Source organism: Marmota marmota, unplaced genomic scaffold, assembly GCF_001458135.2.
Source record: "Marmota marmota marmota unplaced genomic scaffold, marMar, whole genome shotgun sequence".
In the NCBI taxonomy this organism is placed as follows: Eukaryota; Metazoa; Chordata; class Mammalia; order Rodentia; family Sciuridae; genus Marmota; species Marmota marmota.
In genome coordinates, this window is record NW_026000037.1 from 1,351,639 (window position 1) to 1,366,952 (window position 15,314).

Consider the following 15,314-nt stretch of genomic DNA (forward strand, 5'->3'; position numbering starts at 1 on the left):
AGTCGAGGTCAGTTTCCTCCGGGGGGAAGGAGAGGTCTCGCGGCGGAGCCGGTCCGTCTGCCCGGTCCTGTCCTGCTGTCGCTCGGCGGAGCCCGCCGCTGACTTACGCTGGATGCCACTCTTTATTATTGGAGGGTTGGTGTTGGGCATCGAAGCCAGGGCTCTGCCACTGGGCTGCGGCTTGCCCAGCCCTTTCAGTTTTCATCTCAAAACAGCCTCCTGCGTTGCCCGGGCTGGCCTTGATTTTGCCACCCTCCTGTCTAGCCTCCTGGGCTGCGGGGATCCTAGAATTGCGCCACCGCACAGGGCTTAATTCATGGCCTCTTCATCAGCGTCTGATAAACATCTCCCAAGCTCTTTAGGGTTTGCAAGGTGATTTTCATTTGAGAAAAAGTGTGCCAGGTGCTGCCGTAATACAGAGGCACGGTTTTTGCCAGCAGGGACCCAACAGAAAGTTTTCCAGTGCAACACTTGAGTATGCTTTGACCATACAATTTGACCTCCAGAACCTCTGACTCCCACATTCATGCTCTTTCCATAGAACAGTGGTCTTGAAACTTTTGGAAGACCTTAGTTTGGAAATTCTGTTCTTATTCTAGTTTTAGAAGAATTTCTTGTTTAGAAACTTGAAACAAGGAAATGTAATATTGGACTAAAATTTAAGTATTTCCTTGTGTGTGTGTTTAGTTATTTTTTTATTTTTATTTTTTTTAAACACTATTTATTTATTTATTTAATATTTATTTTTTAATTATTGGCGGACACAACATCTTTGTTTGTACGTGGTGCTGAGGATCGAACCCGGGCTGCACGCATGCCAGGCGAGCGCGCTACCGCTTGAGCCACATCCCCAGCCCTGTGTTTAGTTATTTAATTTGAATTTGTTGCACGGCTAATAAAGCCAAAATGCCTGTGTAATTAGTTAAAATGTTCTTTTCAGATTTGTTAAGATGGAACATTGCAGCAGGGCCTTCTGAAGAGAAGATGGAAAAATAGAACTTTGGAGACTGAAAAAAAAAACTTCACTAAATATTTTAGGGTAAGATTTTAAAAAAATCTCATTTCTAATTAAAGTTCTGATGATAGCGCTCTAACTTTTGTTTCTTTTGTGGTTTAATTTGTGTGGTTAGGGAGTGGAGGTGGAGTAGTGGTGATCTGACTGTTGACATCTGATTGACAACTAAGTCATGTAGGTTGGCCTGTACCTTGGCAGGAAGATTTAAGGAAATTCTTGGTTTGATCACTAAGTGTCAATATTCTTTTTGCTCTTTTGCTTACTGTATAGTGTGTCCTTGCTTTAAAGGAGTTTTTTCTTAAAAAGTGAAAAATTTTGGTTTGTTATTTGTAGAAAATTGTATATGGGTGAACTCAGGTCTATTTTTTTTATCATGAGATCTGTGAAGAATAGTAGGAGACATGGTTAAAGATGATTCCGAACCAGTTCATTTAATAAATATTTGTTGTGTTCCATATAGCAGACATTATTCGAGGCTTCTTGTAGTAGAATAGCAGTTGTTATGACGCTGGGGGATACTAGAGTAGTGAATATTTTTTTTCTAGAAGGTAACGTTTTTGTAAACTCAATATTTTCTTATTTTATATGTAAGGATATTTTTGGTCTATGTAGAAGACTAGGAAGTGAGTACTACCTATGTGGTAATTGCTTATATAATCTTTCATCATTTTTTAGTTACTAAAGTAGGGATCTCTACTAGTGCTTTTGGGTACAGTAGGAAACTAGAATTCCTACAGACTTTTGCATACCCTTTCATGTTAAAGATAGTGATAGAATTTTAAAATTTCAAGAAAGTGTAGAAAATTAACTCTTTGAGAAAATTTTGAGAAAGATATAATAGAGAAGTGAAATGGTAATGTGGACAACAGTCTGGGTAAGGAGTTGGGGAGTAGTGCACTGGAAAGCCTGGGGAGCAGTCGGAGGCTGCTGTAGTAGTAAGCTGAGGAAGGAGAGCCAGAGTGAAGCAGTGCAGCCAGTGGGGAAGGGTGGAAATGGGTTCACAGATAGAAAGAAGGTAGGATGGATAAGGTCTGGACTGAGGGAAAGTGAAGAGCACTTACTTGTAGACACTCCCCTGTTCACGCACATTATTGATGATTAGTAAGTATTTGTGAAATGAATTCTGATACCTGGATTGGGAACATGAGTGGATTCTGGGACCATTTATTGGAGTAGGGAGTAGAGAAAGAGTGATAGGTGAGAAACATGATTGGAGGAGATGAGTTCATTTGGGCTGTTAAGTTTGAGGCATTTGTGCCTTCTACGAGATGTCATTAAGTAGTGTATATACATATATATACATCTGAGTTGAGAAGATGACCCAGCTTAAAATGTAAATTTTAGAGTTAACATTTTTCTGAAACCTTTTAAGAGTTTTTAAAAAAGTTTATTTCAAGTAGGTGAGCCAGTATAAATTTCTGGCTACAAAAGTGAGGCTTGCTAAAGTGCAACATTTTTCTTGGATGGTATGATTTCTTAGATGTTAAAAATTATCATATATATAGCATGAATCTATACATATTTAGTGCTGGGGATTGAACCCAGGGCTTCACACATGGTAAGATTGAGCTCTGTCACTTAGCTACATCACCTGCCCTATGGATAATTTTTTGTAGAATATATTAAAAACTACCTTTAATTTTTTGATGTGTAATGTTTGATTTGTCAGTTGTCAAATCTGAATATTTTGTTTGTCTTGTATTTGCTTTGCTTTTAAGAATCATATTCACTGGTGTTCATGGAACTATATTCATATTAACTTAATACTTTCTTTATCATTACTTATGCCAACTAACTTCCTTTGGTGACAAATTCCTGTTATCAGTTAAATTATGTTTTCCTTTTACGTATTGTAAGGAACAAGACAGATTTTAAGCATTATTCACTTGACATGTATTTCATTATATGTGAGTGAGATGTATGCTGTGGGTTTTATGTTTGCTTTATATTTTTAATGCTTTCAGCATTTCTTCAAGGATGAGATGGCCACTTTACTACTTGGAACCAGGGGCAAAGAGATTTAATAACTTTGCCCAAGCTCTCACAAAAGAGCTGAGGAAAAGATAGAGGGGATGGAACAACATTGTATTTTATTTATTTATTTATTTTTGAGATGAGAGTTACTTAATAGTCATCTAATCCAATCCTTCATACTTTATAGGTGGGAAAACTGAGGCCTAGAAATATGCCCAAAGCCACAGAACTAACTGATGGCAGGTTGATAGATCAAGTTTCTTTTTTAAGAATTTATAGTCCATATGATTCCATTGCACTCAACCTGCTTTCCTTTATTTATGGTAAGGAGACAGGAAAGGAAAGAAAGAACCTACTTTTCTTTCTTCCATGAGTATTGAAAATAATAACTTGAATCTATTCAGTCTTGGTAGTGAAGCTGTTGTATATCAGTAGTTTCGAGAGTCTTCTCCCCCTTTTCTTTTTAAAATTGCTTTTATTTTTTAAATACATGACAGCGGAATGCATCACAATTCTTATTACACATATAGAACACAATTTTTCATATCTCTGTATATAAAGTATGTTCACATCAATTCATACATGTACTTTGTATAATGATGTCCATCCCAATTCACCATCATTGCTAACCCCCGCCCCCTCCCTTCCCCTCCTTCCCCTCTGCTTTATCTAGAGTTTGTCTATTCCTCACATTCTCCCTCTCCTTACCTCACTATGCAAACATTGTATTTTAAACTGGCTTTAAAGCCTAGTCTGTTTTTTAAGATACCGGAGGATTTCCATTATTTCTGTTGACTGTTATTTGCCACTTAATTCTATTAGGCTTTAGAACTAGTTAGAAGGTGAAATTATGTTACATGTACAATCCTGAGATGAAAGGGACCTGCAGCAAGGATTATACTTAATCTGTTTGACCTAAGAGGCTAATTTTCTGTTTTGTTTGCTTAAGTGAATAGAATGGGGCATTATATAATTTTGATTTATATACCCAAAGCTGTGTGCCCTGGCTAAAATTGTTAAGCTAAATTTGCTTTTGTTGACTAATATCCTCTTTTAATATTTTCCTCATCTTTAGCAATCTCATGGTTTTTGTCATATTTGTCACTCCTGAGAAAGGTACTCTAATTAACTAATTTACACTAATAATGCATGGTAATGGTCAGTGGTAGATAGTATTGACATACAGTTACATGCTGAACAATGACATTTTGATCAACAATGGACACATACTACTATTGTAGTCTCATAAGATTATAACAGAGCCAAAAAATTGCTATTGCCAAAAGACATCATAGCATTTATAATGTTTTAGAATAATGCATTCCATATTTGTGGCGATGCTGTTGTAAAAAGCCTACTGCACTGTTTGTCCTATAAAAGTATAGCCTGTACACTTATGTATTGTACATAATACTGGATTATGATAATGACTATTACCGATTTACACATTTACTATACTATAATCATTACCTTAAGGCGTGTGCTTTGTATTTAGATATAAAAAAAGGTATGCTGTAGAACTGTCATGTGAGCAGCAGCCTCACACATCTTGGGTTTATAGTGTCACTTTCTCTTGGGTTTAATTTAGTCTTGTTCTGATCATGAAAATCACTGCTAATTTTTCCAGTCAGAGGTCACATTGAGTGATTAACTTGGAAGCAAACTTAAAGGTGATTCAGGACTTAAAAGGTGGAAAATTATTGGTGATTATTGCTCATCAGTCAGGCATGTACCATTCCACCATAGCTATGATCTTGAAGAAAAGACAATGTGATAAAAGCTGCTAAAGGACCTGCTTCATTGAAGGCAACGAGACGAACCAAAATTTGAGAAGGCCTACGTTAGATATGGAGAAACTTCTAATGACCTGGCACAGAAGCATTTCCTTCTCTGCACCCTGACAGTCCTGCCAGAGCAAGTTTGTTTACTATGTTGAAAGAAAAGGACCCAGCTACACTGTTGATTTATTGCTAGCTTGGGGTGGTTTAAGTGATTGAAGAATCTTTCTCCATTACATAATGTGATGGTGAATGGTGAATGTGTGAGATCTGATGTGAGGCAGCTGACGGACTTTTGGATATGCTAGATGAGCTTATTGTGGAGGAAAATTACTTGCCAGAACAAATCTTCAATATGAATGAAACCTCCCTGGAAACAGATGCCTGAGAGGACTTTGATCCTTAAGGAAGGTGAATCAGTGCCAGGTTTAAGACTTTTAAGAACAAGATAACAGCAGGGGCCAGTGTTGCAGGCTTCAAATTGAAACCCATTATGACCTGGCACAGTGAGAGACGCTCAGGGCTTTCAAGCATATTGATAAGTTCACACTGCAGTGTGCTCCTGTAGGAGCAGTAGTCAGTCATGGGTGACCCACTTCCTCTTCCAGGGTGCCTTCTTGAATTACTGTGGCAGTGAAATAGAGAACTACTGTCTGGAGGTAATATACCTTTCAAAATTTTGCTTATTCTTGATAATGGTGTCATATATCTAATGACCTGGCACAGAAGTGAATCCCTCATCAGCACCCTGACAGTCCTAGTGAATTTCATAATATCAAAATGTTATTGGTGAATTTCTTAATATCAAAATAATCTTTCTCCCTTCAGACCACCTCTTTGCTCCAATCAGTAAATCAAGAAATTGGAGCAGTTTTTAAGATGTAATACCTGAGGACCTTTATCCTGGTTATCGCAACTTAGGGAGACACTGATGTAATTCCGGAAGGGTTAATCTGTCGCCGTATCAAGAACCTTGCTTGGTCTTGGGGTGATGTCCCCAAGAGGGAATGGCATCATTTGGAATAAGACACTCTAAAAGTTTTTTCATGGCTTCAAAGGATTTGCCATAGGTGAAGAGGTTGTAAAATCAACATGACTGTGGTTGAGATGTTGTATTAATCAGCTTTCTATTGCTGTGACGAAATATCTGAGAAAATCAACTTGGAGGAAAGATTTATGTTGGTTGCTGGTTTCAGAGGTTTGAGTTTGTGGTAGGCTGGCTTCATTGCTGTGGGCCTGTAGTGAGGCAGCATGGCAGAGAGGACATATGGAGCAGAGCTGCCCACCTCATGGTGACTGGAAGACACACACACACACACACACACACACACATTCAGGGACATGATTTGTTTTGTCCCAAGGATCTATACCCTTCAGCCAGGTCTCACCTCCCAGTAATGCCATCAAATTATAATCCCTCAATGGATTGATCACTGATGAGGCTGGGCCATCGTGATCCAATCACTTCTAAAAGCCTCAACTCTGAACATGGCTGCATTGTGGACCAAGCCTTCAGCACATGAACTTTTGTCAGATGATTTTACCCAGGTGTGTATTGAGGAGTTCCTAGAGGTTATTCCTGAGAAATTGATTAATAAAGAATTATTAGAACCCCAACAGGAACACAGAGCCAAAGAAGCAAGATTAAAGGAAACTGTATAAGAAAAAGAATCCCCAGGAAATTCACAGAGAAGGGTTTAGTAGAAGCTTTTGTAGACCTCGATAAACACCCTAAAAATTTTAAAAACGTGGACTCCACTATTGAAGGTTTTTATTAGAAGCTTTTATGGTATATAATCTACCTAAGAACAGATCTATGATAAGAAAAAACAACCACAACCAAGCAAACCACAGTGGACACATTTCTGGGAAAAGAGACTTCAGGAAGACCTCAGGCTGGTCCTTCAGAAGGGATCCAGAAGAAGGTTCTGCCTTCCTAGGAGACAGACAACAGTGTTACTGCCCTGAAGACCTTCCATGGGCAAGATGTGGAGGTGGAAGGCATGGTCCTGGTGACTGACTTGTGTAGCCTCAGTTGAGGTGTCTATGTCTTGTGTCTTAGTTTTTAACAAAAAACATTAAAAAATTAAAAAAAAAATAGAAAAAAGCTTATTGGATAAGGATGTAAAGAAAAATATTTTGTGTAGTTGTACAATGTGGTTGTATTTTTTTCAATTAGAGCATCATAATTTTACATAGTAATTGGATTCATTTTGACAAAATCATGCGTGCAAGGAATTTGAATTCTGTTCCCATTTCCCTTCCCTTCCTCCTTTCTCCTATTCTCCCTGCTTTACTCTATTAGACTTCCTTCCTCCTACACATACATAAAGGTGACATTCCCTTTGGTATCTTTATATATGAATATGACATGATTTTGTTAAATTCATTCCATTTATTTTCCCCTTTCCCTTCTTCCTCCCTTACTCTTTTTTTTTTCTTTCTTAATTAAAATTTATTTGTAGGCAGTGCTGAGAATTGAACACAGTGCCTCACACATGCCAGGCACGCGCTCTATCCCTGAGCTTCCACCCAACCCCTCCTCTTACTCTCGTTCTCCTTCTTCTCCATTGATCTTCCCTCTATCTTTTTATGATATTTGATTTCTTTCTCAACTGCCTTCTTTCCTTTGTTTTGCTTTAATTTCCACATATGAGAGAAAACATATGACCCCTGATTTTTCTGAGTCTGGCTTATTTCCCTAGGCATGGTTTTCTTTAGTTCTGTCCGTTTACCTGTAAATGCCATTATTTCATTCTTTTCGATGGATGAGTAAAACTCTGTTGTATATGTATACCAAAGTGCTTGTATTTTAAGCAAAGTGTTAATGTCAAAAAGTTAGAAAAAGTAAAAAATTGCAATAAGCTAAGGATAATTTATTATTGAAGAAAGAAAACTGTTTTTTACACATTAGTGTAGCCCAAGTTCACGGTGTTATTGAAGTCTGCCATGTGGTGTGAGTGAAGTCCCTGGGCTTTCACATTGGCTCACCACCCCCTCCTGCCTCACCCAGAGCAACTCTGAGTTGTAAGCTCCATTCATGGGAAGTGCCCTCCACAGAGGTACTGTTTTTAAAAAATCTTTTATACCATATTTGTACTGTTATTTTTCTGTATTTAGACACATAAATAATTAACCAAAGTGTTGGAATTGCCTTTAGTATTCAGTAGCATGCTGTATAGGTATGTAGCCTGGGAGCAGCAGGCTGTGCCATATAGCCTAGGTGTATAGAAGGTGATCCCATCTAGGTTTGTGTAAGTACACTCTGATATTAGCACAAAACCAAAATCGTCTGACTACGCATTTCTCAAAACATCCTCATGGTTAAATAAGCATGACTTATCATAAAGATGTATTTGCATTTTAAAAGAGACTTGATTAGTATTCTATTTAAAGGGATGAATGGTGAAACTTGAGGCTCTGATTCTGATGAGTAAAATTTTTTTTGGGCAGAGAGGGCCCTTCAAATCACTATGCACCCAATAAGTAATTCCAACTTTTTATAAATATATTTCAGTACCATCCTAAATGTATAAAGCTTACATATTTATTTATTAAAGTATTTTTTATAGTAGATGGACACAATACCTTTATTTTATTTTTATGTGGTACTGAGGATGGACCCCAGTGCCTCACATGTGCTAGGCAAGCACTCTACCAACTGAGCTATAGCCCCAGCCCACATATTTATTTTTTATGAGATGTCCAGTTGCAGTAGACCCTTCTGTGTTTTGTATACTTCTTTGTATAGCATCATGGAGTTGGGAGGAGCATCCCAAAGTCATCAGCCATCATGTCATCTGAGCCATTGGTGAGCACTCAGACTACTTGTGTCATGTTAAAAACCGTTAAACACTCCCTGAAACTTCATTTGGATAAAGATGTTATGTCCTGTTCTTCTTCACTTACTTTTGTTTTGGGATGTCCTTGTGCTGTAGGAAAGAGAAGCAGTCTGTCTGGACAGTTCTTCTGTGTTGGTGTTCACGGAGATCTTTGGGTAAGCTAGCTGTTTACTCATTGGTAAGGAGGGGATAGATGGCTTTGAATTTGGTTACTCTGAATGTACCTCCAGAGAGTTTATCATACAGGTGCACAAATGGGACAGTTGACAGGTTTTCCTCTGAGTGACAAGGCTCAGTCCGGCCTGTGGTTAGGCGACATGGAAGCCCGATGGGATGGTGATAAGCGCACCACTGGCAGAACTTCTGGAAAGCCACAGTGATGAAATCCAGGAAATCTGTTTATATGGTGTGCAGATTTGTGGCTTTATTGTATGAGGGATTTGAGTATGATTAATCTTTTTTTTTTTCTTATTTTTGTTATACTTGGAGTTAGGTTAACTAAATGTTAACAATTCTCTTTACTACTTTTTTAATTTTAATTTTTTTGTGGTGTTGGGAATGGAACCCAGTGCCTCACCCACAAGTGCTCCTAAATAGTTTTATTAAATATTGTGTGCTTTAAATAAAATGGATTCATGGTCTCTTCTGAAGCACAGGTTTCCTCTGATTTGTTAGGACTAGTTATAAAAAAATAGCGTATTGGGTTTAGATTTCCCCAGAAGCAAACCCTGAAAAAGTATTTAAGTGCAGGTAGTTTACCTGGGGCATGGTTTTAGAAAGCACTGGTAGGGGAGTGGGGAAGCAGTGCCAGTAAAGGGCATTGCGCTGCAGTCACCACTCAGGGCATCTGCAGCTCGCTCGCACTGGGGGACTCTCAGAGGCCAGATAAAATGTCTGCCTTATCGCCAGCCCAGACAAGGGAGATTGAGTGCCGTGCACTGGCTTCCTGGCCCTCGCTGACACGGACTCTGGCATTGCTGGCTTCTCCTGGGAGTGCGAGCCTAGCACATCTCAGTGGTCAAAAAGCAGCGCTCAGCAGAGTGTTCCTAATGAGCAGTCTCCTGTGCTCAAGGCACAATAGCATTGGCTGCTGTTAGCAAGCCTTTACCATGTCTGTCATGTGCCAGGCAGTGTTCTAGGTGGCCTATGTGAGCTCATCAAATCCCCACATAAGCTTTAGGAAGTAGGTACTGTTAATGTCCTCATTGTACACACGAGGAAACAGCACAGAGATGTTGGGCATTTTGCCCTCAGTTACACAGCTATAATGCCAACTGCTATTGAACCCAGGTGGTTTGGTATACAGTCCATGCTTTTAATCCAAACAGTGGGCTCCTTCTGGAGCAATGGAGTGTGAAGCAGGGCCTTTTGGTTTTACTGTTTTCCTTTACAGCTGCCTCTCTTTCCCTTCCTCTGGTCTTCCCTTCTGGTGTTCTTTGCCTTCTTTGTAGAAATCCTCTCCTCCTCCTGTAACACAGGCATGCCTCCTCCCATTCATACACTAAAGGATAGCATGTAAAATATATATATATTTTTTTCAGGCTGGGGATTGAACCAGGGCCTCAGGCATGATAGGCAAGTGCTCCACCACTGAGCTACATCTCCAGCCTTTTTTTAAAAAATTGAGTCAGGGTCTTGCTAAATTGTTCAGGCTGGCCTCTTACTGTGATCCTCCTGCCTCAGCCTCCTGTGTAGCTGTCATAGAGAGTAGTTCTATACTAAAATGTTGATTGATTTTTTTTTTCAGGTTATGTAATAAATAACGAAGACTTCTGGGCTTGATAATGCTCAGTGGTTATTTTCCATTTCTTTTTTTTTCTCATGTAGTGCTGGGGATCAAATCTAGGGCCTCATGCATGCTAGGCAAATGCTCTACCACTGAGTCACATCCCCAGCCCTTCTTTTTTTTTTTTTTTTTTGACTAGTATTTAAGAACCTAAGAAGATGTGATGGTCGAATGATAGGTAACCAGGTTGATATTTTTGGATTGGGAGATACCTATTCTTTGGCCATGGTTGTAAGGAGAGGCTAAGAGATGTATGCTTGTGTTAAAAAAAAAAAACAAAACAGAACCACAACAACAGCAAAAAAACCTTTCCCATCTGTCTTGTTTTATCCTCCAGCCCTCATGCTCCCTTTTCTTTGTGATTGTAGAACTATCACATGCTATTTGTAAAACAGTTGGACAGTATGTCAAGAATAGAAAGTCCTGCTTCATGACTGCTTTTTTCCACAAAGTCTCTTCCCTCTGTTTCTCCCAAAGGTGACTCTTGCTTAGCTTTATTAATGTTTTTGTAGGTTAAAAGAATCATATCTGGTGTGGAGGCACATGCCTGTAATCCCAATGGCTCCAGAGAATGAGGCAGGAGGATTAGGAGTTCAAAGCTAGCTTCAGCAAAAATGAGGTGCTAAGCAACTCAGTGAGACCCTGTCTTTAAATAAAATTCAGAATAGGGCTGGGGATGTGGCTCAGTGGTCAAGTGCCCCAGAGTTCAATCCCCAGTAAATCCTGCCCCTCTCCAAAGAGACTTATATCTGTGTATCTGTAACAAATTATATGTAAAATATGTTCTAGATATGCACAGTTGTGAGTTGGGTTTTTTAGAAACATAAGTGGGACTCTATATATCTTGCTTCTCAGCTTGCTTTATTCTACCAGGTTGCCTTCCTCCCAGACATGTCCCAATCCCTATTGGAAGTCTCTCATTCTTTTAAAAAGGCTACATATTACTTTGTAGTAAGGGTATACCATAATTTAAATATTTTCTTATTGATATTTCTCCAATTTCTTGGTTCATTACATATAATGCTTCTGTGATTGTCCTTGAAAAAACATTTTTGTTCCTGAGGAAGTATATTTGAGGAATGGAGTTGTAAAATTAGAATGTCCCAGACAGAACATGTATGCACATTTATAGTTTTTATAATATCTGATACATTTTTCTTCTGAAAGACCCACCACTTGAGTGGTGGGGATGTAGCTCAGTGGAAGAGCACTTGCCTAGCATGTGCAGGGCCCTGGGTTTGATCTGCAGGAGCCCCTCCCAAACTTGACTAAGACACTTTCTTCCCATTAGCTCTGTATAAGTGCCCATTTTCCTAAACATCTGCCAGCATAGTTGCTTGCAGTTTTTACTTAGTTCCTTGAAGGATGACAAATGGTATTTATCTCTAATCACTAATGATGTTAGTGTCTTTCTTTGAGAATTACTTGTTTGAATATTTTATTCATTTTTCTATCAGATTATGTGTACTTATTGATTTTTATTCTAGCATGGCCTCCCTTTTTGAACGGTCAAATAAATATTCAAAATTCTCTCTCTAAAAGTTTTTTGGTTGCAAGTAGTGGATGTTAGATATTTTTATTTCTTTTATCCAATGGGAGAGAAATAAGATAGTTTTTAATGTTTTCTAGAATTTTATGGGTAATTTATTTTGAAAGAGAATATTTCTTTACATGTTTCAGTACATAAAATGTAGTGAATGTTTCAGTACATAAAAATTGTACATATTATGGGTTACCATGTGATGTTTTGTATATGTATATGTTGTGCAATATTCAAATCAGAGTAAACACATTTATCTCCTTAAACATTTACCATTCTTTGAGCAAAAATATGCAAAATGCTTTCTTCCAGGTTTTTTGAAATATAGCATGTTATTATCTATAGTCATCTTAATGTTCAATAGAACAATAATTTATTTCTCCTGTTTCAACTGTAGCAGTACCCATTGACCAATTGGAAAGATATCTCATAAAACGGTGGCAGTAGCAGAGGTGGTAAATTAGGAAGTTTGATAAATTTGTAGTTTTTATAATGTTTGTTTCAACTATTGAACATTCTTATGCTAAAAATTACACCCCTTTTCTAATGCTAGAGAAAAGTTTTGAAATGAACACTAATTTAAGGAAGAATAAAGAAGATATTTTCGAATCATAAAAATATTGATAGTGCATGTTTCATAACATGTAGAATAGTTATTAAATAATAGCTAAAGTACCATTTAAAATGATATATTTGGATACACTCACTATGTTAAAAAAGCTCATTAGCAATGTGAATACAAGATGAATACCACCTACTGATCGTAATCTATGATGAGATGCAAGTCTGGGCATCTTTGGCCTAAGTATCACAGGAGTGGAACCTTTCTGTCACGAGGCACACAGTTTTGATTTTTCCCATTACTGATGGTTCTTACTTTGATCACTTAATTAACTGTTGGCTTTCTCAGAGCTCCTCTTCTCCTTTGTCATTAGTAAGTATTTTAGGGAGGGTACTTTGAGGTGACGACTCTCCTGTTGCCAGTCACTGTTGACTTGATTTTGTGAGTTGGTGTGGATTCGTGATACCTTTCATATTAAATGGATTGTAATCCATTTCTGTAATTTATTTTTAAGTTGTCCTAGATTTTGTGCTTGGAAATCTCTTGAAGCTGGCTGTGTCCTTTTCACATGTTCCTGTCATTCTTGGAGCTGTTCTTAGTTTTTTTGAAAACAAGGCTTCTCTTCACTTTCCCTGCCTTAGTTGTGGGTCATTTCTTCTAGGGGCTATGATACGTCTTTGAACAGAGCGTGGTTTTTAGAAGCAAGATCTTTGTCATTTTTAGTGGGGTGTTGCTGTTATTTACACCTGTTAGTGAACATGTGTGTGCGCGCACACACACACACACAGATAGATTTACAACTCTGTTTATTTTTATATTTGTTTATGTTGAAAACCATTCCTCCACTTCTCATCGCGCCTCCAGGGTTCCTTCAGATTCTCTTCCTTTTCGCATCATGCAACAGTGAGAAACTTGACCCCATTGTCCTTTTATATACTATTGACTAACCCTTCTCCCCTCTTTCTGGGCCATCTTCCAAGTGGAGGTCCTCCTCCCGCTCCTGTTCCCACATCCCGTCCTCCCTGGCAGCCCTCATGCCTCTCAGGTTTGATGCCTTCCTCTGGATGCTGACACACAGCACCCTGCCCTTTGTGTGCACCTGCTCTTTTGGAGAACACTGCCGGGACTTTTCCTCCTCTTGGCCTCCAAGAGCTTGAGCTGGATGGCTTCTGCTTGCAATTGTGCCTCCTTCCACTTGGGTTCCACACCCTGCCCCTGGCCTCTTTCCTGTAAGTGTGTCCTTCTCTTCCTGCTCTGGATCTGACATGCTGAGCTGCTGCCTCTGGCCATAAGCCTGTCCACACAACAGGATTCTAAACCTACCCTTTGAAGTTGTGACATTCCATACTGGGCCACTGAGTCTCCCTCTCTTCCCCACGAATAGATGTGTGCTTTACTCCTCTCCACTTACAGCTTTTAGACTGAATTGTCCAGGAAGGGTAAAGAGGAAGCAAACATTCCTTTTCTATTCACATCTGTTCCTTGAAGATTGTGCAGTGGGTCCTTGTATCAGGCTCCAGTTGTTCTTCCCAGACAGCTGTTGGTGACTGAGCACATAGGAAGTGAGTCAGCACATCATGGCAGAAGGATGTGGCGGAGAAAAGCAGCTCAGGAATGGCCACTAGGAAGCAGAGCTCTCTGGATACTCCTTATACCAGAATATGCTCCTCTGCTTAAGGGCCTTTAGGAACTTTGAGCCAATACTTAAAGTATTTTTTTTTTTTTTAAGTATTAAGTCTTTTATTTGTTGATTTCTCTTAAAGGCTTTGCATTAATCTAGTATTTGGGGAAAAGTTGGTTAAACTGCGATACTGCAGTTTTCTATCTCTGCAGCTTGGACACTGTTCCTTTTGGCTGTGAGTTGATGTAGCAAGATGTAGTGGTGAATTTGGATGAGGACTTGGATCTGGATAGATCACCACTTCTTGGGTTTGATTAGAAACAAATGCCCTTTTTTTATGTAGAGACCTGATTGCCAAGACACGTTCCTCATTGAACACCCCCTAGGGGTCTGTGCATTTTTCCTCCTTGAGGTGTGCTGGCTAGGCAGTCTTCAGGATGTTAAAAGTAAGTACGAGAGGTTTATTTCATAGTATCCAACCATCATAAAAGTGTTTGTTTCCTCTTCCTCTACCCTTCCTGGATAATTCAGTCTAAAAGCTGTAAGTGGAGAGGAATAAAGCACACATCTATTCATGAGAAGAGAGGGAGACTCAGTGGCCCAATATGGAATATATAAAAATATATAATATTTGTAGCTTGTTTTTAAAATATCTTCTCACTTTTTATGGGGAAAAGGCACACTCATACATTGCTGGTGGGACTGCAAATTGGTGCAGCCAATATGGAAAGCAGTATGGAGGTTCCTTGGAAAACTTGGAATGGAACCACCATCTGACCCAGCTATTCCTCTCCTCAGTGTATACTTAAAGGACTTAAAAACAGCGTAATACAGGGACACAGCCACATCAATGTTTATAGCAGAACAATTCACAATAGCTAAACTGTGGAACCAACCTAGCTGCCCTTCAGTAGATGAATGGATTAAAAAATGTGGCATATATACACAATGGAATATTAGCAATAAAAGAGAATATCAGCAATAAAAGAGAATAAAATCATGGCATTTGCAGGTGAATGGGTGCAATTGGAGAAGGTAATGCTAAGTGAAGTTAGCCATTCCCCCCCCCCGAAAAAAATGCCAAATATCTTCTTTGATATAAGGGAGGTGACTCAAAATGGGGTAGGGAGGTGACTCAAAATGGGGTAGGGAGGAAGAGCATAAGAAGAAAATTACCTCTAGATAGGGAAGAGAGG

General features: G+C 38.9%; 1 protein-coding gene across 2 annotated transcripts in view; it reads left to right on the forward strand.

The window, feature by feature from the left end:
• The first annotated feature begins 909 nt into the window (after positions 1–909).
• The window catches only part of Bltp1 (bridge-like lipid transfer protein family member 1), a 203,334-nt gene continuing 188,929 nt past the window's right edge, over positions 910–15,314 (forward strand). The window contains exon 1 of one of the 2 annotated variants that reach the window (XM_048812004.1): positions 910–1,039. The gene's annotated coding sequence lies outside the window, so the exon portion shown is untranslated. Of the gene's footprint in view, positions 1,040–8,745; positions 8,765–15,314 lie in introns of those variants that run through there. The other variant, XM_048812005.1, reaches the window with a different exon arrangement.